The sequence below is a fragment of the Halichoerus grypus genome, chromosome 1, assembly GCF_964656455.1.
Source record: "Halichoerus grypus chromosome 1, mHalGry1.hap1.1, whole genome shotgun sequence".
Taxonomy (NCBI): domain Eukaryota; kingdom Metazoa; phylum Chordata; class Mammalia; order Carnivora; family Phocidae; genus Halichoerus; species Halichoerus grypus.
In genome coordinates, this window is record NC_135712.1 from 91,892,776 (window position 1) to 91,915,277 (window position 22,502).

At 42.8% G+C, this 22,502-nt stretch overlaps 1 long non-coding RNA gene across 1 annotated transcript in view; it reads right to left on the reverse strand.

The window, feature by feature from the left end:
* Positions 1-1,989: 1,989 nt before the first annotated feature.
* The window catches only part of LOC118525115 (uncharacterized), a 35,341-nt gene continuing 14,828 nt past the window's right edge, over positions 1,990-22,502 (reverse strand). The window contains exons 4-5 of the long non-coding RNA XR_013443402.1: positions 3,941-4,186; positions 1,990-2,464 (exon numbers count right to left, since the gene is read on the reverse strand). This is a non-coding gene — a long non-coding RNA (uncharacterized LOC118525115). The remainder of the gene's footprint in view (positions 2,465-3,940; positions 4,187-22,502) is intronic.

Consider the following 22,502-nt stretch of genomic DNA (forward strand, 5'->3'; position numbering starts at 1 on the left):
GGGGCACCTGGGTGGCTCAGTCTGTTAAGCTTCTGCCTCTTGATTTCAGCTCAGGTCATGATCTCAGGGTTGTGGGACTGAACCCAGGGCCTCCGTGCTCAGTGGGGAGTCTGCTTCTCTCCCTTTCCCTCTGCCCCTCCCCCTGCTCTCTCTCTCTTTCAACTAAATAAATAAATCTGAAAAACAAACCAAAAAAAACCCCCCAAATACCCCAAGGTAATCTTAGATGTTAACAAGAAAATGGCAAATAATCCAAAAGAAAATTAGGCAAAGAATATGAAGAGCAAAGACAAATGGTCAATAGATAGGTAGGTAGCTAGGTAGGTAGGTAGGTAGGTAGGTAGATAGATGATAGATAGATAATTAAGGACATGCATAAACTGAAGCATGATGAGAGCATGCAAATTAAAGCATCAATGAGGTATCACTTTCTACTCCATCAAAGTGGGAAAATTATAGAGCAATAATATCTATTGTTGGTGGGACTAAGACTAAGGAAGAATAATCATCTCATATTTCCTGTGGAAATACTGCAAACTGTTATCAGGCCATTGGAAAGCAATTTGGTAACATGCATTAATGTAAGACACAGACACACTTTGACCCATTCTTAGATGTTAATTTCATTGACATAAAGGACCCGCACATGTGAAATATGTACAAGAATGCTTATTTCATAGCCTTGTCCATAGAGGTGACAGATTGGAGGGAAAAAGAAAATGCACCTCAATGGAGGAATCAGTTGGAATAGTCACATTATATCCACAACCACAAAATGTTTTCTAGTCACTGAAAAAGGTAGAGATAGCAAATTAGATATAGAGATACTGGTCAATTTAGAAATTCTTTCAGGTATTACTGCCCAAGAAAAACAAGTTGCAGAGAGGTATATAGATTTTTTTTATAGTTATGTATGAATGCCTATATGTGTATGAATGTGTGTATCTGTTGCATCTTTCCCTTATAAAAACACCATTTCCCATTATTCTTAATAAGTAATACATGAGATGCTTCTTTGAGGCCAGATGAATATCCTGTTCCCCAAATACCTTTCATCCAGTGGATTTTGTATCCTTGCCCAAATAAATTACATTAGGTGGTTGTAAATGAATCTTTTATACTATTTAAAATAAACTTTATTGAAGTACATTGAATCATTTTTAAAACCCTGTTTTTGTTCCCTGGTGAGTTTTGAAGCCTGAATATCTACACAATGGCTTCCTTTCTTTTTGTCTTGGCCTGTGTAGACCCAATGTACATAGGCTTACTTCATGCTTGCTCATTGTCTCTATGACCAAACTGAACACAGCTGATATTTTCTGTTTTCTCTTAGACTATTTGACACCTCCAGAAAAAAAAAAATGTAACATATTAGCCAATGAGACAAGTCAATTATACTTTTGATTTTGGCACCTGCATTAGCAGTATTCATTAGTAAAATTTACCAGAATAAAATTTTATTAATCTAGTCTATTTTTCTGCACTTGACAGTTTCTTTTTTTTTTTTTTTTTTTTAAAGATTTTATTTATTTATTTGAGAGAGAGAATGAGAGAGAGAGAGCATGAGAGGGGGAGGGCCAGAGGGAGAAGTAGACTCCCCGCTGAGCAGGGAACCCGATGTGGGACTCGATCCCGGGACTCCAGGATCATGACCTGAGCCGAAGGCAGTCGCTTAACCAACTGAGCCACCCAGGCGCCCCTTGACAGTTTCTTTTTGAAGTTCTTGCCAAAGCCTCGTTTAGTGATATTACCCACAAGTAGTATTTTTCTGAGTATGACATTCAAAATCTGTCTCTATAAAATAAATTAGGAAATTCACGATACTGCACTTTTTACTGTCAGTTTTTGATGTTAAGTACTTAAATTCTTTGAAAATAAAGTAGACCCTTTTGAGTATAAGCGCCCAGCACAACGGAAATTTCAGTTCAAATTGCTTCATCTGAAATCATTTTTCAAGAGATTTTCCATGTGTATGAAAGAGCTTTAAAGTTTGTTCAAATGATAAGGTTTATGTTTCATTGCTCTATTAAAGACTTACCTGAAAAAAGCAAGTTAACTTTTTGCTTAGAGTGAGAAAAACAGAACCTCAATCCCATGCTATTTTTTTCAAAGAGTTACTTTTGAAGTAAGTACAATCTCCACCCCTTAGTATTTTATCAAATAAAAATACAGAATTAAAAAATAAAATTTTAAATCAGAAAGTTTCATGCAACGTACTCTCTAGTTAGAAGCATTAAGAAATCTCACTGAGGGATTAGGCGAATAACTATTTTAACATCATGAAAAAAATCTTTGATTTTTCTCTAATTTGAACTGAAGGTGATTGTAGGTCCATAGAGTTACATAAAAGCAAACATTTTCATATCCCAGAATGTTGCAGTGGTTCAAATGAGGAAGTCAGCTTCGGAGATTTGAATTCCGGTCCCAGCTCAGCTATGTGGCAATCTCCCCAGGCTATGGCTTGCTGGATTGTAAAATGAGATAGTTGATTAGTGGAAAGATGGTAATCTCTTTTCATGTTAAAAATTCTATACTACTATGGTCAGTGAGGCTTGTGTACATACAAAAATGGCACCACATAATTCACTCATTCCAAAAAAAATATGCGTCGAGCACATGCTACATACGAGGTATTGTTCTAGGCACTGGGAATAAAGACAACCTACCCTCTCAAATGTGGAAGAAGTACAAAGCAAGTTAACATTGCAGGCATCTAATAAATCTTAACTAACATATGTTCTACTCTTTCCACAAATCATACTCTTGCCCCACGATTCCACTGAAACCACTCTTGTCGTCAGTGACCTCCATGTTGCCAAATCTAATCACCAACTCAGTTGTCACCAACTTGTCTGTCTGTAGCATTTGACCCAGCTGATCATTCCCTCCTCCTTGAAGCATTTCCCCCTCTTGGTTACCAGGACACCATTCCACAATTCTGCTATCATAATGGCGCTTCTTTTCAGTTTTCTTTGCTGTTTCTTTCCATCCCTGCTAATCTCTAAGTGTTGGAGGGTTCCCAAATCCACCGTTGGGTGTCTTTTATTCTCTATTTATACTTACTCCCTGGGTGATTTTTGTCTAGTCCTATGGCTTTCACTTCCACTGACAACTTCCAAATTTATATCCTCCGCTCCACTTCTTCCCTGAGCTCCAGAATTACATACCAAGTACCTATTTGACAACTCTACTTGGAATAAAATCCAAATGCCACTCTCCCCCTCGCTCACTCTGAGACTTGGGGAGAGTGCATTTGGGACCAGTATCTGTGATGGGTGAGGATGAAGGAGGCAGCACTGAAAAGTGGGAGCAGCTGAGCTGCTGATGCAGTTACAGCAGAGTCCTCAGCTGATCCCACAGAACGCTCTGGAGCTGGGAGGGATCCTCAGGATTGTTCCAGTCGAGGCAAACGATCTGTACCGCCACAGGAGCCAGTCATCGGACGCAGGCTGCCCTGCCCCAGGAAGGCCATGACCTTGGGCAAGGCAGCTTCCTCCTACAGAGAGCTGTTCCTGGAGAGGACTCAGCTGTGACCGCTCAGCAGCCAATATTCATGGCAGCTGGGGAATGAGTGCCTCACCCGGAAGGGGGATCTGGGTAGTACGGCTTCCGTGACGACCACCCAGGATCTGATAGCATCTCATACCCATCACTTTGTCTCCCTTATGCAGCTTTCTTTTATTCTCAAAGTGCTTACTATGTGTTTTACTTATTGGTTTGCTTGTTGATCCCTACTAGAATAAAACACCATGAGAGCAGAAACTTTCCTCTTTCTTCTTCAAGCCGATATCCCCAGCATCTAGAAACAGTGCCTCGAACAGAATAGGTGCTCAATAAAGATTAGCCAATGAGTAAATAAATGCATCGCATGCATACTATATGCTAGAAACTACTGTGTTGTGGGAGTATGGAAGTGAACAAGACAGGCTCAGTCAACTACCTTCACAGAGCTTGCAATCTAGTAGAAATTGTAGACATATATCGCACAGAGAGATAAAATATGCATATGTATACTCTTTTTAAAAGTGTAATTCAGGTGATGCCTGGGTGGCTCAGTCGGTTAAGGATCTGCCTTCCGCTCAGGTCGTGATCCCAGGGTCCTGGGATGGTGCCCCACATCGAGCTCCTTGCTTAGCAGGGAGTCTGCTTCTCCCTCTGCCTGCCACTCCTCCTGCTTGTGTCCTCTCTGACAAAAAGAAAAAAAAAAGTGTAATTCAGCCAAATGCTATTATCTGGTATTTTACTAATCTATCTAGATTCAGTGCATCGGAGAGTTCATCATATAAAACTTTTTACTGAATGACAATGTCGACTAAAAAAAGAGTGGAAACTTTAGCTAGACAGTTATGTTGTGCTCCTGCCAATTTTTGAAAAGAAAAGTTAGATCACTGGGACATGTCTTTTGCCCAGCTTAGGAGGAAAGAATAAGGGACAAAATAAGAGCGAGACTAGCTCAGAGAAAATGAATACTTACTTTTAACTGGAATTTTTATTAACCAACATCCTGTTTTCTAAAATGCTGGAGAGCAAGGCTATAATTGTATCTAAATAGATAAGGGGTAAAATGTTCTGTAATGAATGGATAATTTATAGTCACTTTGTACATAGGGATATAATTTTTCCATTACTTTAGCTTTGGGGATGGCTAAAATATAATAAGGACAAGGAAATCACACTTTGGCTTCTATGTCGTTGTTGTGGAATCACAGGTTTATCTTTTTTTTTCTTCTTTTTAAAATTTTACTTATTTAGGGGCATCTGGGTGGCTCAGTCGGTTAAGCGGCTGCCTTTGGCTCAGGTCATGATCCCACGGTCCTGGGATCGAGCCCCGCACACACTTCCCCCTCTCCCACTCCCCCTGCTTGTGTTCCCTCTCTCACTCTCTCTCTAATAAATAAATGAAATCTTTAAAAAAATAAATTTTATTTATTTGAGAGAGCACACGAGCAGGAGCAAATGGAGAGGGAGAGATTCATCTTCTAAAAAGCAGATTATCTCCCTCAAAGTTATGTTTTCTACTTTCTATACACAACCATATTTTATTTCCATTCACAACCAACTAATTTTGCCTAATAGAGTTTTAGCAAGATGAATCCTATTCCCCCATGTGTATTTTATCCCCCCATGTGTATTTTAAAGATTTTATTTATTTATTTATTTATATGAGAGAGAGAGAGAGAAACAGCATGAGAGGGGAGAGGGTCAGAGGAGAAGCAGGCTCCCCGCTGAGCAGGGAGCCTGATGTGGGACTCGATCCCAGGACTCCGGGATCATGACCTGAGCTGAAGGCAGTCGCTTAACCAACTGAGCCACCCAGGCGCCCCCCCATGTGTATTTTATTTTAAATTTGAAAGCCTTTCACTCTGCATTTTCTGTGTGGTAGAGAACATGACAACCAACATTTCAATTCTTGGTTTGTCATAAACAAGATATTTGGCATTTCTAGAATAACTTGTATGGGAAATCTCAAATTGCTCTATATTTATGAGTTCACTAGTCTCTTTGCTTCCTTACACATTGTTGGCACAATGCATGAAATATAACTGGATCTGTGTGAGTTTATGTGCCTACGTTCTGTGCCATCACTTCATCCTAGGAGAAATGTAAGCCTTGAGAAGAATAAGAATTTCTACATTAAAAGTGAAAAAAAAAAGCAAGATTTTTTTAATGCTCATGGATAATAAAACCATTGTGTCTGACTTCAGACAGCTTGATGTGGTCCTCTATTAAAATAAATTTTAGATTTCTGATAAATACCTTAACTGTCAATAATTTATTAATTTGCTGAGCTGTCACCTCTATTCCTGGGTATCTTTTAGAGAAGAGTAGACAACTATTAGCCTGGTGTTGTAGTGTGCAAATCAGTTTAATTACATCATTGCTTTGACGACTGATGGTTAATTAGATGGCAAGGTCCTTACAGCAGGTCTTACAGAGCACAACAAATGTCAGAACTCTACAAATTATCCTTGTTGATAATTAATTAATCCTCTCACAATTGGAGGTGATACTTGAGTACCTCTAAGCACAAAAGGGCTGCTGTAAGCCCTCAATTTTAGACTCAACAATACTTGATAAGAACAGGTGAAGAACCATGGATAGTTAAGTAGTACCGAATCTCACAAAAAGAAGTGACAGGAAATGATCTCTTACCATGAACTCAAATGACTGTCAGGTGTGGCAGAAGTGGCTCTAACCTAATACCTCACCCACCATTGCACCTGTGTCTGCCTCACTCTCTCTGTATCTCTGTCTCCCTTCTGTTCATCTCTCACTATCTCATCCTTCACCTCCTTTCTTTGAGCCTGTCGGCTTCTTCTTTGTTTTGTGCATTTTTCTTCCTTTCCTGATCCCTGGTTGTTCATATCAACTGACTAGAAAGTATAATTTTATGGCTTCTAATATTTTTCCATAAAATTTTTTCTGTTAATTTTATTTTTCAGTTTTAAAAACAGAAGAGTAAAATTCTTTAAATTTCCTTATTTAAAAGCTTTTCAATTATGTGTCGATTTTGACTTTTATGGGCTGGTGTAATTTAAGATGAAAAAAAAAAAAGATTACTTCCTCCAGGTTTGGTTATTCCTCTAAGAATAGAACCTTGCCCATAATATGTGTCCAGTAAGTCATTTTTATTTTCATTTTTTTTTAAGATTTTATTTATTTATGAGAGAGAGAGTGAGCAAGAGAGCACACAAGTGGAGGAGGGGAGGGACAGACACCCCATCGAGCAGGGAGCCTGACACGGGGCTCGATCCCAGGACCCTGAGATCATGACCTGAGCTGAAGGCAGACACTTAACTGACTGTGCCACCCAGGCGCCCCCAGTAAGTGATTTTTAAACGAATGCTCAATATACAAAACTAAATTCTTCCTAGGGTCCTCAATAAGTGCGCTTGTAGCTTATAGCAGCATCCCCCAGACACAGATGGGCATTTAAGACATCAACCTGAGGGGGATGCTTATCTTTTTGCTCATCTATGTGTCAAATCCTTTAGTGATGGCCAGATAGAGTTCGCCTGCAGGAGATTTCTACATGTAACAATTCGTAGAGGAGTATTACAGGGCTATGCACCTTATAGATAAATTAGATTATAAATTAATCTAAATATAGATTATAGAGCTATAATCAGAAATTAGAAATCTTATGAATTTAAGAAATCTTAAATTCTATAATTTAAGAAATCTTATGAACACTCAAAAGCACAGGTTGAGAACTACATATACTTTATCTTACGTTCAGTGAATTCCAGAATAGTGCCTCTCAAACTGTAATGTGGGACAGTTCACCCGGGAGTGTGTGAAGGGGCAGATTCTGGTTCCTTGGTCTGAGGCAGAGCTTGAGATGCTGCATTTCCAGCAAGCTTCCAGGCGGCAGTGCTGTGGCTGGTCGGTAGATCACTCCAGCAGCAAAGGTCTAAAGGTACTAGGACCTTTATCACCCCTCAGTTCCTTCACCCCTTTGTTATCACCCCTTGTGCCTTCACATTAAGGAATTGTTGCTGAGCCTCAGCTAAAAGGTCATCTAGCCTGTCCTGGGGTGTCTGTGTTTGCTGCAAGGCTTTGTTACTGATGACATGGATTCCTCAGGATGGACTTGTTAACGCCGGGAACAGCTGCTGGGTGCTGCTGGGTGCTAATCTGTGCGCCATTCGGACGCCGGTTCTGGTGAATGCATTCTCTGGCGCTTTCATTTTCTTTGTTTTGCTGGGCAGGTAAATGGTGGGGGGAGGGGCAACAAGAATGATTTCTTGCTTTATCTATAAGGTGCACAGCCCTGTAATACTTTCTGCGTGGTATCAATGGCGATTTGGGACATTACCCTCAAATAATACGAGTCTCGTATATGTTATCTCCTTGAATTCTCACAGCAGCTCGGTGATGTAGGCAGTATTGACATTATTGTTTCCATCTTATGGGTGAGAAAGCTAAGATATAGAGTAGCTCAAGAACTCCAACAAGGAACTTCCACAAAGGAAGTAAACAGCAAAACTGGGGTTCACACCCTCATTTGGTGACTGCAAGTCCAGTAGGAAGATGGACCATTCAAGCTCTGGGGGTCTCTCTAGGTCCCTACACATCCACAGATTTCTTTTTCTTTGGTTGTTCCTTCACACGCTACAACACCTGCCTCCTTTTCCAAAGAGTTAGAGCAAGAACAGCTTGAACCTCTTGATGGTCTGTTGACTTCAGTTTAAGAAAGATTATTTCTAGGTTCTAAGAGAACGTGGAAGAATAGAATATATAAATGGAAAATAAAGAGGTGAAATTACAATGAGGATAAATGCTAAGAAGTGGGATTATCATCCTCCCCAGTTTACCTCTTCCTCGTCCTTTTTGTATTCCACTATGGAACGGAAGACAGTTTTGTAAACACTTAGACCCCTGACTTCTTTAGGTAAATTTATTAACCTTTGAGACCTTTCCCCATTTCATTAGGGAATAATTTTTCTTTTTTTTCTTTCTTTCTTTATTTTTGAGAGAGGGCGAGCGAGCACGAGTGGGGGGAGGGGCAGAGGGAGAAGCAGACTCTGCTGAGCAGGTAGCCTGATGTGGGACTTGATCCTAGGACCCTGGGATCATGACCTGAGCCAAAGGCAGACGCTTAACCAACTGAGCTACCCGGGCACCCAGGAAATAATTTTTCTACTGTCATTTGAAGTTTAGAATGCACAATATTGCCCGCATTAATTGACACTAGACAATATGCTTTGGGGTGACTGACTGCACAGGGTGCTGCATTTTCATTTAGTGTTTTCTTTTTAAAAAATTTCAGAGGGAAAGAATCAGGCAATTGCTGTAATTACATTGATTTTTTAAAAGATTTTTTAAATTTTATTTATTTGAGAGACAGAGAGAGTGCTAGAGAGAGAGCACATGAGCAGGGGGAGTGACAGAGAGAGAGAGAGAGGGACAAGCAGACTCCCCACTGAGCAGGGAGCCCCATGCGGGACTCAATCCCAGGACCCTGGGATCATGACCCAAGCCGAAGGCAGACACTTAACCGACTGAGCCACCCAGGTGCCCCTACATTGATGTTTTAGTGGGGGCAAAAATATAACCCACTACAGGGATGTCTGGGTGGCTCAGTCTGTTGAGTGCCTGACTCTTGATTTTGGCTCAGGTTATGACCTCAGGGTGGTGGGATCGAGCCCCATGTCAGGTTCCACAATGAGCATGGAGCCTGCTTGAGATTCTCTCTCTCTCCCTCTCCCTCTGCCCCTTTTTCCGTTCCCCCCCTTAAAAAAAAAAAAAAGTAACCCACTACAAATTGGAAAGTGCAAAAAAAAAAAAAAAGCTTTAGCAAATTTCTCTACAAACTGTTTCTTATAGTTCTCTAGTCTACTCCACGAGCAGCTAGGATGGGGCATAAACTTGTCAGTTAAAGAAATTTTAATATCTTTCATTTTAAAACAGGCTTTTTGGGTAACTCATGCATTTTGGGTAAATATTCATTGTTTCTGGGTACCCTCCCCCAATCCTGGGTCTTCTCTTAATGATCCTGGAGGTGGGGCGCCTGGGTGGCTCAGTTGGTTAAGCGACTGCCTTCGGCTCAGGTCATGATCCTGGAGTCCCTGGATCGAGTCCCGCATCGGGCTCCCTGCTCGGCAGGGAGTCTGCTTCTCCCTCTGACCCACCCCCCTCTCATGTGCTCTCTCTCATTCTCTCTCTCAAATAAATAAATAAAATCTTTAAAAAAAAAAAATGATCCTGGAGGTGAGGCTGGGAGAGGGGGTACTGGTTCTTGAGTTCCCTTAGAGCTGTTGGATTAAAATAGGCCCTTGATGGCTTGGGAATGATGTCCCTTATCCCTCCTGGTCATAGGCATACCTTGCTGACATCTGCTGCTGAAATTTCTGGTTATGAAACTGGTGTGCATTCTCTTGAGTCAGCCAAGATCAAGACTATTGCTGGCGCTGCAGATCCTCTGGTTGCATCCCAGCCAACATGGTTGGGAAAGTCCACTCTTACCCTGGGGCCTCGGCAACCTCTTGGCAGGTCACCGGCTTTCTACTCAGACATCCCCAGCAAGGGTCATGTGGGAAGTACACATGGAAGCCAAGGGAGACCCCAGGGGCACTTCTCTGGCCTTCTGTCCTCAGCTATTTCCAACTGGACTTGGAAATAGCTTGCACTGTGCCATGTTAAAGCTGGGGTTCCGTTAAGGGACTTGAAATCGTCACAGTGTGTATCCAGAGAAGTTAGGAAAGGCCTCCTGCTCTGGAAAACCTCTAAACATATCTGTGGGGCAGGGAGGCGACTAGCCCATATAGAAGCTTTGGGAAAATGAGATAATGACATCCCTCCGGTGAATATACCTTTGGGCCAGGCTGCCAAGCTTGGTGAGTAGAACAAGGCCTGGACAGACATCCTTACTTGGCTACCTGGCAAGGTATCTGTACGCAGCAAGCAAACTGCACAACACTTGTAGTGGCTCTGGAGGAAGAAGCTAGAACCCAAATGTCTGAATGCTTTCTTTTCTTCTCCTTCTCTTATCTTCTCAACTTCTCCCCGAAGAGCTCCCACTTCCCCTTTCTCTTTAGATAGTCACAAACTCCCTTTATGTCATATCCTGAGTTGCCATTCTTATGGCTCATGTTAGAGCCCTATGAACTGAGTCTACTGGGTGTGGTTGTCATATCAAGTCTTGCCATGAACTAAATTACCCCCCAAATTTAGCAATTAAAACAACAAATGTTTATAATCTCACACAGTTTCTGAGAGTCAAGTATCCAAAAGTAGTTTAGCTGGGTGGGTTGTAGTCAAACTACACCCACGACTATTGTCTCTAAAGACTTGCCTGGGACTGGAAGATTCTTTTCCAAGCTCACCCATATGGCTGCTGGAAGGAGGCTTTAGTTCTTCACTCGTGGGCCTTTCAGTACGGCTGCCCATGACATGGCTTTCCTCAGAGTGAGTGACTCCAGATAATCTAATCTCAGGAGTGACATACTATCACTTCTGCCATATTCTACTGGTCACACAGACCAACCCTACTCCAATGTGGGAGAGACAAAAGAAGGGTGTAAATACCAGGAGATAGGGATCAACGGGCGCCATCTTGGAGGCTGGCTACCACATTGCTCTGCCAGTGTTTCTCAATAGGGGCAGCATTGACATGTGGGGTAAGACACTTGTTGATTAGGTAGGACCGTCCCAGGCATTGCTGAACATTTCAGCATTCCTGGCCTTCACCTACTAAATGCTGGCTGCACTTCATAGTCAATGTGACAATCAAAAGTGCCCCTGCAACATCCCTAAGATAAGCAGCATTCACCCCTCATTGACAACTTCTCTAGTATGTGAATCAGGAGGACCTACACTTTGGGAGTTAATTAGAATAAAAACATATCAGTTTATTATTTTCAAAAATATTATAAATGTTGCACTGGCCTCGCCTCACATGGTTTGAAGTGACTGAGGGATTGATAGTCCTCTATCATTGAGGACTATAATTTGAAAGACATTGAATTTGGAGAAAATTCTTGCTTAATCCTGCCTCTACCATTTGTTAGCTGAGGGCCTGGAGCAAGTTCTTAAACCCTCTGAGCCTCACCTGTGAATGGGAAATACCACTACTCATCACACGAGGTGACAGCTAAAGAGAGCAAAGCACCTTTGAACAACACATAGCTCACTCCTTCCAAAGGTGCTAGAGTGTTCCAGTCCCTCTGGTTTGCAATAGGAGTGTCACAGGAACCAGCTAACCCAACAAGCCTATGGAATGGGCCAGGATTCCCTCAACAGGACAATCAATGCAAGCCTGGCTTCGCTCCTTCACAGAGGCCTGAATTCTTCCTAGCTACAAGATGACTGCTGGGTTTTATTTTGGGGAGATACTTGGTTGTCAGCTAAACCCACCACTTGCGTTCTCTGGTCCCTGGCCAAGGCGTGACTCTCTTGGGACAACTGTTTCCTCCCATTTCACTCCTCTGCTCTGGATTTCCTTTTCCTTAACCCTAACTCCCCTGCTCCTCTCCTCCTGAGCATTTCCATTTTCTTTCTGGAAGGTGTTCACACCCACTTTCCACTTCTCCATGAACTGCCTCCACTTTCTGGAAACCTGGCTCACTCCCGAACTTTGTGCTTTCCCTGCAGCATTCTCAAGTTGACTTTTCCTCAAGAGCTTTCAGGCAGAACTCTTCCACCCACAGCTGTCTGCCTTCTTCATGCTCTGGGCTAGGGAGCACTCCTGGAGAAAAATCACACAACTTTCCAGAAGCATATACTCCAAATTTGCTGCTGTGCCACCTGGGCCATCAGCAGGCCCTGGAACTCTTGCTTCCCTGGTCAGCATGTTCCTTCAGCCTCCATAGCATCTATTATAACCCCTTTCCTCCATTCACCTCAGACCTTCCACTCTGCTCCTTTGTCCCTCCGCCTCACCTCAGTCCTCGGAGGATGCTGCCTGCCACTTCACAAAAACATAGAAGCCAGATGAGAATGCCTACAATTTCCCGTCACCCCTCCCATCAACACCTTTGTCCCTTTACCTGTGCCTACCTTCCCCTACCTGAACTCTCTACCTGAACCCAGGCTCTTACTATCTTGGGCTTCTTTGGATGCTTCCCTCCAATAATTAGCCTCTCTTCTATATTTCCATCTTGACATTTTCACTGGCTCCTTCCCATTAACTATCCTCAAGTCTGTTCCATCTTAAAAAAAAACAAAAAGCAAAAACCACTCCCTCCAACTCTTCCCTTCCCTCCCTGCCCCACACTTTCTTCCCGTCCCTCCTCCCTGCCACAGCCCAAGTTCTTGAAATAACTGTTATCATTTTCTGCAATTTCCTCACCTCCCTTTCCTCTCAATTGACTGCAATCTGTTTCTGCCCACACCTCTCCTCAGAAACTGCTCTCACCCAGGTCATAAACTATTTCCATATCACTAAATCTCATGAACAAGTGCTCATTTCTTATCTGACCTGACCTCTGAACATTCGACACTGTCCACCACTCCCTTCTCTGTTGGAAGGCTCTCTTCCCTTGCCTTCCATTCGACCACATTTTCCACCCATAGTGATCTTTCTGAATCTTTCATCATGTCTCTTCCCTCACTCCTACTTAAAATTCTTCATTGACTTTCCTTGTCCACAGGATAGAAAGCTTTTTCATAGTTTGTTCTCTCCCACACAGTGACTTACCACTGCCACCCCCAACTTATCCTTCAACTACACTGAACTATTTGTAGTTCTATCAGGTTGTTTGCTGTATCTTTCTCTGGACTTTTGCACATGTTTTTTCCCTGTGCTTTCCCTCTTGGCAGGTTAACTCTTATTCATCACTTTTTCCATGATGCCTTCTATGGCCTCCTTGTAACAGTTAGATGTTCCTCCCATCTTCTGTCATGTATTGGCCTCCATCATAGTGCTCAGTTTGCTTTAATTGTCCATCTACCCTTAGATGTTAGGGAAGAGACCTTTTCTTCTTTGTGGTTTTAATCCTAGAGTCTAGACAGTGCCTGGTGCATATTAGGAGCTCAATAGTTATTAAGTAAAGGAATAAATAACTCTATTAATGTGTATCACATGAATGGCATATGATGGACACTTATAAAAATTAGTTGAATTTGAACTTTAGGTGAGGGAAACATTAGGGATATAAGAGATGGATTTCAAGGGGATAAAGGACCAAAGGGACTTTCCTCCTCACAGCTCATGTCAAGGCCGGAGAGCCAGATACTCTCCTACTCTTACCCTTTATCTCCTTTGACAAGGGAAAAACACCTGCCCCTTGGAGAAGCCTCTGCTGACCTTGGCATTGCCATTTCAAAGATGATACTGAAAACAAAGGATGAGCCAGGATGGGAGAAATAAGTCTTTTCTGGTTTTCTTTTCATAATTCAGATAGAAGATAAGCACTCAAATGGCAGAGGAGAAAATGCCCCCCAAAAGTGCAGCAGATTTCTGGGCTGAAATTTATTTATTTATTTATTTTTTTTTAAAAGATTTTATTTATTTATTTGAGAGAGAGAGAGAATGAGAGAGACAGCACATGAGAGGGGGGAGGGTCAGAGGGAGAAGCAGACTCCCTGCCGAGCAGGGAGCCCGATGTGGGACTCGATCCAGGGACTCCAGGATCATGACCTGAGCCGAAGGCAGTCGCTCAACCAACTGAGCCACCAGGCGCCCTGGGCTGAAATTTAAGAAATATTTACTGTTTCAAATTTTTAATGTTTATTTAGGTGGGTATCTTGAAACAAACACACTAATTACTTTATCCCGCAAGTTAAAAACAAAACAAAACAAAACAAAGGCAAATCAATGTATTTTCTTTCTTTTTTTTTTTTAAAGATTTCATTTATTTATTTGAGAGAGAGAATGAGAGAGAGAGAGAGAGAGAGAGAGAGCACATGAGAGGGGGGAGGGTCAGAGGGAGAAGCCGACTCCCTGCCGAGCAGGGAGCCCGATGCGGGACTCAATCCCGGGACTCCGGCATCATGGACCTGAGCCGAAGGCAGTTGCTCAACCGACTGAGCCACCCAGGCGCCCCGACAAATCAATGTATTTTCTAATGGCAAGGTCCCACCTGCCCTAGTTATTGAAGGAAAGAGTGTGCAGTTGCTAGTAACACCCACACATAAGTAAATGAAACATGATTATGCAAGAACGTAGGGAACGCCAACTAAAGAACAGCCTGGTGTTAAGAAATAAATAGAAATGACTTCTTCCCTTGTAGCTACATGTACTTTCCCCTTACACCTCAGATCCCCAACAGATTTCATTTCTATCTGGTTTGTCCTCAGATCTGGGGAGGAGAAATCCTGGACTTGGCAGGTGCTGAGCTTGGAACCCACAGCAGTGCTGTTGGTTCAGATGACTCTTGAGACCAGTAACACTTCCAGCCCCAGGGAAACCTCTGTTCCAAATTTTCCCCTCATTCCACAAGGGAGTTCTTTTTGCAAAAGCCTTTGGCTGTTCCTAAAGCTTTCTCGCATTCTGTCTTTTGAAAAGCATTTTGTGGGGTTGGAATGTTGCAGGTTTCCCCCTTCCCCCTTCCCCCAGATGTTTCTGGTTCTCAGGATGTACACCTGTGAACTTGGGGTCACTTGGGAGAAATGTCTGAGTTTTATTTACAGCAGAGAAGAATGCAATCTTCACATGCAAATGTTCAAAATGGTCATTTGGTTCTCAGCAATCAACTGCACGACCTGCTAGGGTAGAGTTTGCAGGGACATGAAAAGAAAATAGTAAGGTAAAATCATCTAATCTTTACATCTATTTTGAGTGCCTACTCTGGCTCACCAGCATGCTTCTAGGTTCTGGGAATATGGCAGTGGAAAGACAAAAGGGAGAAAAAGAAGACAGAGACAAACCTGTTCTAGTTGGGAAAGGAGATAGCGGAAGATGGACAATATAAAAAAATAATAAATCAACAAGTAAATATGTTAGATATAATTGTTCAGAACGCTGAAAGATAAAATTATACCCTGAGAATCCTGCTTTATTGTCATGCAGACCACGTGGTCTCCTTGCTTCAGTGAGAGATAATATATGGGAAGTGTCTAGCATAGTCTCCATAGTAGGTGCTCAATAATATTAGTTCCTGCTCTTTTCCTAGCTTGAGCTACTAATCCACGAAGGTGATTTTGCATACCAAGAATAAGTGTTATAAGGCTTGCTTTTAGCAAAATGCATCGCTTAACTTCAATCTAGAGGGACTTTAGGTACAGCCGTGATGGAATAATTCATATCATCAAAAGTTACTGTTAGTTACTCAATTCATTTTACATCATTTTCATAATAAATATAATGAAGAAGCTACTATTTGTCGAGCATAGCGATAGGCAATAGGAATCCAGAAATTATGAAGCCACCATCCCTGTTCTCAGGAGTGATTACATAGGACAGCAGAAATTCTAAGATAAGGCAGTGTAAGCTAAAGCCCAAGAGACAAAAACAAATAAATTCTCTCAGGGGCCCAAAGAAGGAAAGGTTGTTCTTTACCTTGGGGGAGCAGGGAAGAAGAGCCATCAGGAGGGGCTTCCAAAGGTAAATGACCTCTGAGATGAGCCATACAGAAGTGAACTCAGAGGGAAGGGAGCCAGGAGAGCCGGTGGAGTGGCTAGGGCCCCTGAGCTGTCCAGTTTGCTTCAAACACAGAATGCACAAAGGGCATGGTGCAATATGGGTCCAGAAGGGGGCTGGGGATCACAACATGAGTGTCTTCAATGGCAGGGTGAGGATCAGTGTTTTGCATGGCCGCCACTCTGGCACATTTTGAGATTTTGGAGGTGAGAAATCACATGACCGGCCATGCATCAGATAGCAGGCAGGGAATGGGAAGACCAGTAGGAAGTGACCACGATCAGCCAACTAAGAAGGAAGGAAGATCCCAGGAGGGCAGTAACTGCGGGAATGTACAGAAGGTTGGATCAAGAGATCTGGTGATCCTGCTTTACTGTGTTTGGGGTACCTATCACAATTTGAAATTACCTTGCTCGTATGTTCAGGTGGCTATGGTTTTTGTCCCTTCACCAGATGATAAACCCCATGAGAGCAGGGACCTTGTCTCTCCTCTCGTTCACCGCCTCCCGGTGCCTACAATGGTCCTGGGCCCACAGCAGGGGTTCAATAAACATGTGCTGAGTGACCGCATGACTAGTGTGGAAATAGAACCGATGTGACTTGACAAATGACCGACGTGGGACAGGTGGGAGGCAGAAGCTGTGAGATGCTGTGGGGAGAGTTTCCAGCTCGGAAGAATGTTGAACACATGGCTGAACTGGTTTCCCACATATCAGCTTACTTCCTTGTGCACTTGTGTATCTTTAAGAGATGATTCTTTCCTGCCAGCGACTCTCGTCACTGTTGTTGTTGTTGTCATTGTCCATGTGTTGCTTCTTTTTTTAATAGTTAATCTTTGACTTCCCTTCCAATTTTCTCCCTTTACTGTATACCTTTTGGTTGGAGGTTTGACAAGGAAATTTGTCTTGCGTTTTTTATCAAGACTGTTTTCAAGGGAGCGGGCCCCCTCCCCTTTTCCCTCTTCAAGAGAGGAGGTCCTGATACTGTATTGATAAATTAGCAGGACCCCTGGAGGTGTGTACAGTGAATCAGAAAGATTTATCTGCAATCAGTAAGAAAAGAATCTAGGGCTTGCCTGCCTGCAAATCCCTGCATGTAAAGAAACTTTCTAGTTATGATAAATACTGCTTCCCACAGTTAATTTTTTTTTTAAGAGGTAGTACATTTTCTGAGGTTATTATTACATTAAAAGCAGAGAGGAAAGATGGATTTTCACACCTGATAAGGAAGGAGAGGACAGGTCAAAGAAGAAACCATCACAGAACTGGAAAAAAATGGAAGGGCCTGTGACTTGAGGATGATTTTTGAGGAGGAAATTTGCCGCCTCTAGGAAAATGGGGAATACAAAGGTTTCAAGGGCAAGAATCATGGATCCAGGAATTGGGTAGAAACAATTGGCCCCCATCTGCTGTGAGAAGACACTGTGGCCTTGTTCCACCTGGAGACTGAGCTAAAAGATTCTCCGTAAAGGTGTTGCCTGCATTGTGAGGACCCAGAGAAAGGAAAATACTGGAGGAATGTTCTCATAGAGGCATTTCATGAAAACCAGCCATGGTGGTGGCAGGAATAGCAGTGCTAAGAAGGAAGCTTGAGAAGAAGCAAGCTTACCCAAACCTGAGCAGCAGGAGGTATGTGGAGAAATCAGTGGCGCTGATGGGTATAGCAAGGAGAGTGTATGATCCCTTCCATTCTCACCCTGCACAACTCCAGGGGGTGCCACTCACACATAGCCTATGTAAATGGGGTACATTCCAGGTGGTGGTAGTCACATAGACACTACTCCCTAGCCAGTCCCCTAGCTAGTATTCCTCATTGCACTATTCCAGTCTGCCGCCCCCCGGCCCGGCCCCCCATTCCAGAATGGCACAGCGAGGAGTACTGTCTACTAGGGAGATGAACATCTTGAGTTTTGGTGTTAGGATTCTTTTGGTTGCAAGTCACAGAAACTCAACTCAGACAGCTTAAACAATAGAGGAGGTACACTGGCTCACCCCTGTGCGGATATCCTAGGGATAGAGCTGGTCTCTGTTTCCATCTCTTGGCCTCACCTTCCCCTCTGTGTCAGCATCTTGATCTCCTACTTCTGGGTTTGCCTTATGCTTTGTGTGTGATGCGGGCAGGAAGGGGTGCATGTGTTTGTTGGGAGGGGGTCCATGGGGGGGTGTGTACATATGAGTGATATTTTCTTTGGCAGCCCCCCGCCTCCAGAACCACACGAAAAAAGTAGAGAAAAGTCGTTTCTCCTAGGGAAGGAATATTGTTATCTTTTGGATTACAGAGAATGTGAAGACCACAGATAAAATGTCCATGAACAGGCTGGAATAGAGTTGCTGGTGGGCCACTAATGATCACATCTTTTAAACTGTATGCTAGGGGCACCTGGGTGGCACAGTCAGTTGAGTGTCCGACTCTTGGCTTTGGTTCAGGTCGTGATCTCAGGGTCGAGAGATGCAGCCTGGCACTGGGCCCCTTGCTCAGCGGGGAGTCTGCCTGAGAGTCTCCTTCTCCCTCTGCCCCTCCCCACCTTGCACGCTCTCTCTAAAATAAATTAATACATCTTTAAAAAAAAAAAATTCCTTAAAGCATTTTTTTTCTTCCTTGTTGAAGTAATTCCATTATATTCTTAAAGAAACTCAACATGAAAAATTCTGTTTAAAAAAATCTTTCAAGGTCAATTTACAAATTTAATTAATATGGATTGGTAAGTGGTTATGCAATTCTAGAAATGAATAGTATTGGATCAAGTTGTAACGAGCATTTTATAGAGAAAGTCAATACATGGTGTGTGTTTTCAGTCTTTGTCATCTGGTTCTAGTCTCTGTTTGGCAACAGCATTTTATACGTGGCTCTGTTAGCACAGCCAAAAAACCTTGCATACTTCACAACTTGCCACTCTTCAAAGATTTAGTTAGAGACTGAAGCTTATAGCACATGCTGCTGGATTCAGCTTCTAAAGTGAGAGTCTCATGGGCCTAAAATATCTCTTGTACCCACACATTTCCTGGTAGGCCAAACTTCACCAAATAAACATAGATGACCTCTCATCCATCCAGTCTTCCGGAAAGTTTAGAAATGATGCAACCTCTTGGCAATATGACATGACACATTGCTTTACTTGTGCAGAGTATGAACTTCCTTCAATCTGCGCCATCCGGACAAACAAGCATTTACATTAGCCCTGCCCCGGACTCTGAAACAAATTCTCATCAGCTTTAACGAAACAAGACATTAAATAAATGGCCTTGGCCGGGGGAAGAATGAGTCAACACAAGACAACAGGGGAAGTCTCGCGGTTGCTTCATAGTGACATCCAAGACATTTGAGAAAGTAGAAGCTGGTTTTTCTGTCAAGACCTTGGTTTCCTTTCCTTTCTTCGTCCCCCCCGCATGCAGGAATAACAATGTCTGGAATCAATATAGCGCTCTTCTTCTGAGAGGTTGAGTATTTTCCCACACGTGAAGCTGGCTGGCTTTGCGCCTTCCCTTTGCGGGAGAGTGAGCTGTGAGATTTCCTCCTGCTCCTCGTTTGTCTCTCGACCACTAACCTAGCTCCCAACTCTTTCTCTTCCTGGGATGGCTTATTCTGGTTTCTCTTCTTCAATAAATAGAAACAAACCTTTGGATGTTGATCAGTGTGCTCTGTGCCTCTTTTAACCCTAGGGATTGCTCTGTCTACTTCTTCTGACTCCAAGAGGAGTAGATATGCCCTTACTTGTTTCCCAGCGGGTTTGGTTTTGTTTTGTATTTAAAGATTTTCTCTCCCCTACAATTGCCCCATTGCTCTGTCTTCTCCAGGCCTCACAAATAATCCATGCTCTGAAATGCCACAATGTCACAATTATGGTGCATCACCAGGCACATGTTAGTTAAAGAATTCTGGACAAAGAGGTGATCCCAAACTATTTTACTAATGAGGCCCTTCACACTTCGTTCCCAACATGTTTCTCTGGCCTGTACCCCCCTATAATGCATCCCCTGTGACAGTGTTTCTCAAACTGTACAAAGTGAAGAACCAGCTGTTTTATTTCCCATCTTTCAGGCTTGGCTGTGTGGTCCTACTGTGCAGGGCTAGTGTGCAGCTTGGCTGACAGGCCACTCACCACGAGCGCCTGACTACACCTGGTCCATACCCTGTCCCAGGACAAGAGGACACTGACCACGCAGGGTCAAGTTGCCAGCGTTTCTATAGCTCACTCACTCCTGATTTCTTCCCTTATATGGTCATAGAACATAACAAACACAATATGGCCACTGACCACACTGTGAGTAGCACAGCAATAGGGCTCATGGGATCGGGCCCCGTGCTGGGCTCTGTGCTCAGCAGGAAGAAAAGAAACCTGGTTCTTACCATGTTTTGAAAAAAACTTGGTTTTTATTGCTTTTGAACTTTGACCTCAGGTTTTCCTTCAGCCTGGGTGCCCCTGTTCCCCTACCTTTGCTTGGCCTATCCCTATTTGTCTTTGAAAGCCCACCTTAAAATTTTTTTTGAGAAATAATTCACATATGTTTATCATTTTAATGTGTAAACTTTAGTGGTTCTAGTACATCTACAATTTTTTGTGCAACTGTCATCTCTACCTAATTCTAGAACATTCCTGCCACCCAACAAAAAAGCCCTCTACCCATCAGCAGTCACTACCCACTCCCCACTCCCCCTAGCCACTGATAACCACTACTTTATGTCTCCATGGATTTCCTTCTTCTGGACATTTTGTATCAATGGAATCATATCATATGTAGCCTTTTGTGACTGCCTGTCTCACCTAGTGTAATTTTTTCAAGATTCATCCATGTTGTAGCATTTATCAGTTTTTCATTCCTCTTTATGGCTGAATAATATTCTATTGTATGGATACATAACATTTTGTTTATACTTTCATCAGTTAATGGACATTTGGGTTGTTTCTATTTTTTGGTTATTAAGAATAAAACTGCTAGCAGGCGCCTGGGTGGCTCAGTCAGTTAAGCGTCTGCCTTCGGCTCAGGTCATGATACCGGGATCCTGGGATTGAGCCCCACGTCGGGCTCCCTGCTCGGTGGGGAGTCTGCTTCTCCCTCTGCCCCTGCCTGCCACTCCCCCTGCTTGTGCGCTCTCTCGCTCTGTCAAATAAATAAAATCTTTCTTTTTTTTTTAAAGAATAAAACTGCTAGTAACATGTACTAGTTTTATTGTCGATATGTTTCCATTTCTCTTGGGTATATACCTAGGAACTGAATTGCTGGATTGTATCATATCACTATGTTTGACTTTTTGAGGAAATGTGAAACTAATTTCTCCACATTCTAGACCATACTTTGTTATTTTCTTAAAAAAAAAAATTATAGGGGTGCCTGGGTGGCTCAGTTGGTTAAGCGTCCGACTCTTGATTTTGGATCAGGTCATGATCTCAGGGTGGTGAGATGGAGCCCTGTGTCAGGCTCCATGCTCAGCAGGGAGTCTGCTTAAGATTCTCTCCCTCTGCCCCTCCCCCAGCTCGTGCATGCTCTCTTTCTCTCAAAAATAAGTAAACCTCAAAAAAAAAAATTATAGCTATCCTAGTGGGCACTGTACATATTTTTCTTCTGTGAATTCATCTCTGACTCTTTCTCTTTCCAGAAAGAACCAACACCTTTTTTTTTCTCTCCTCTCACAAGAATGAATAATACAGTAATTATAAGGATAGCTAATTTTGGAGACTTTGTGGTTGCTAGGTATTATGCTATGTGCTTTACATGTGTGAGCTCATTAAATCCTCATATGATCTTCTGTGAAGTTGGTGTTAATAGTTCTATTTTATGTATGAGGAGGGCACAGAGAGAGAGAAAGAGTAAATTGTCCAAAATCTTGCACCAGCAAGAGTGAAAGCTGGAATTTCAATTCCTGGGCATATTTGACCCCAAAGCCAATGCTTTGAACTATGGCTTTTAAAAAAATAGAAGCTATTAATATTAAACTCTTTTATAGGGGCCACCTGGCTGGCTCTGTCGGAGGAGCGTGCAATTCTTGATCTTGGGGTTATGAGTTCAAGTCCCACGATGGGTGTAGAGAATATATACATACATACATACATAGACTTAAAAAAAAAGCAAGGTTTAAAAAAAATAAATTCTCTTCTTTTAGAGCAGGCCCATGCAGTCCAATTAGAACTAGCAATGTGGAATATTATCCCTAGTTTACTCAAGAGTACTTCTACAAAGTCCAGTCAACAGTTCTCATTTTTCCATTCAGGGTCTTTTTTTTTTTTTTTTTAAAGATTTTATTTATTTATTTGACAGAGAGAGAGCACAAGCATGGGGAGTGGCAGGCAGAGGGAGAAGCAGGCTCCCCACTGAGCACAGAGCCTGATGCGGGACTCCATCCCAGGACCCAGGGATCATGACCTGAGCCGAAGGCAGACACTTAACCGACTGAGCCACCCAGGCACCCCTCCATTCAGGGTCTTACAAAATAAAAAGCAAACTGTCCCATTCCAAAAGCTCTCATCATGCCCAGCATCTAA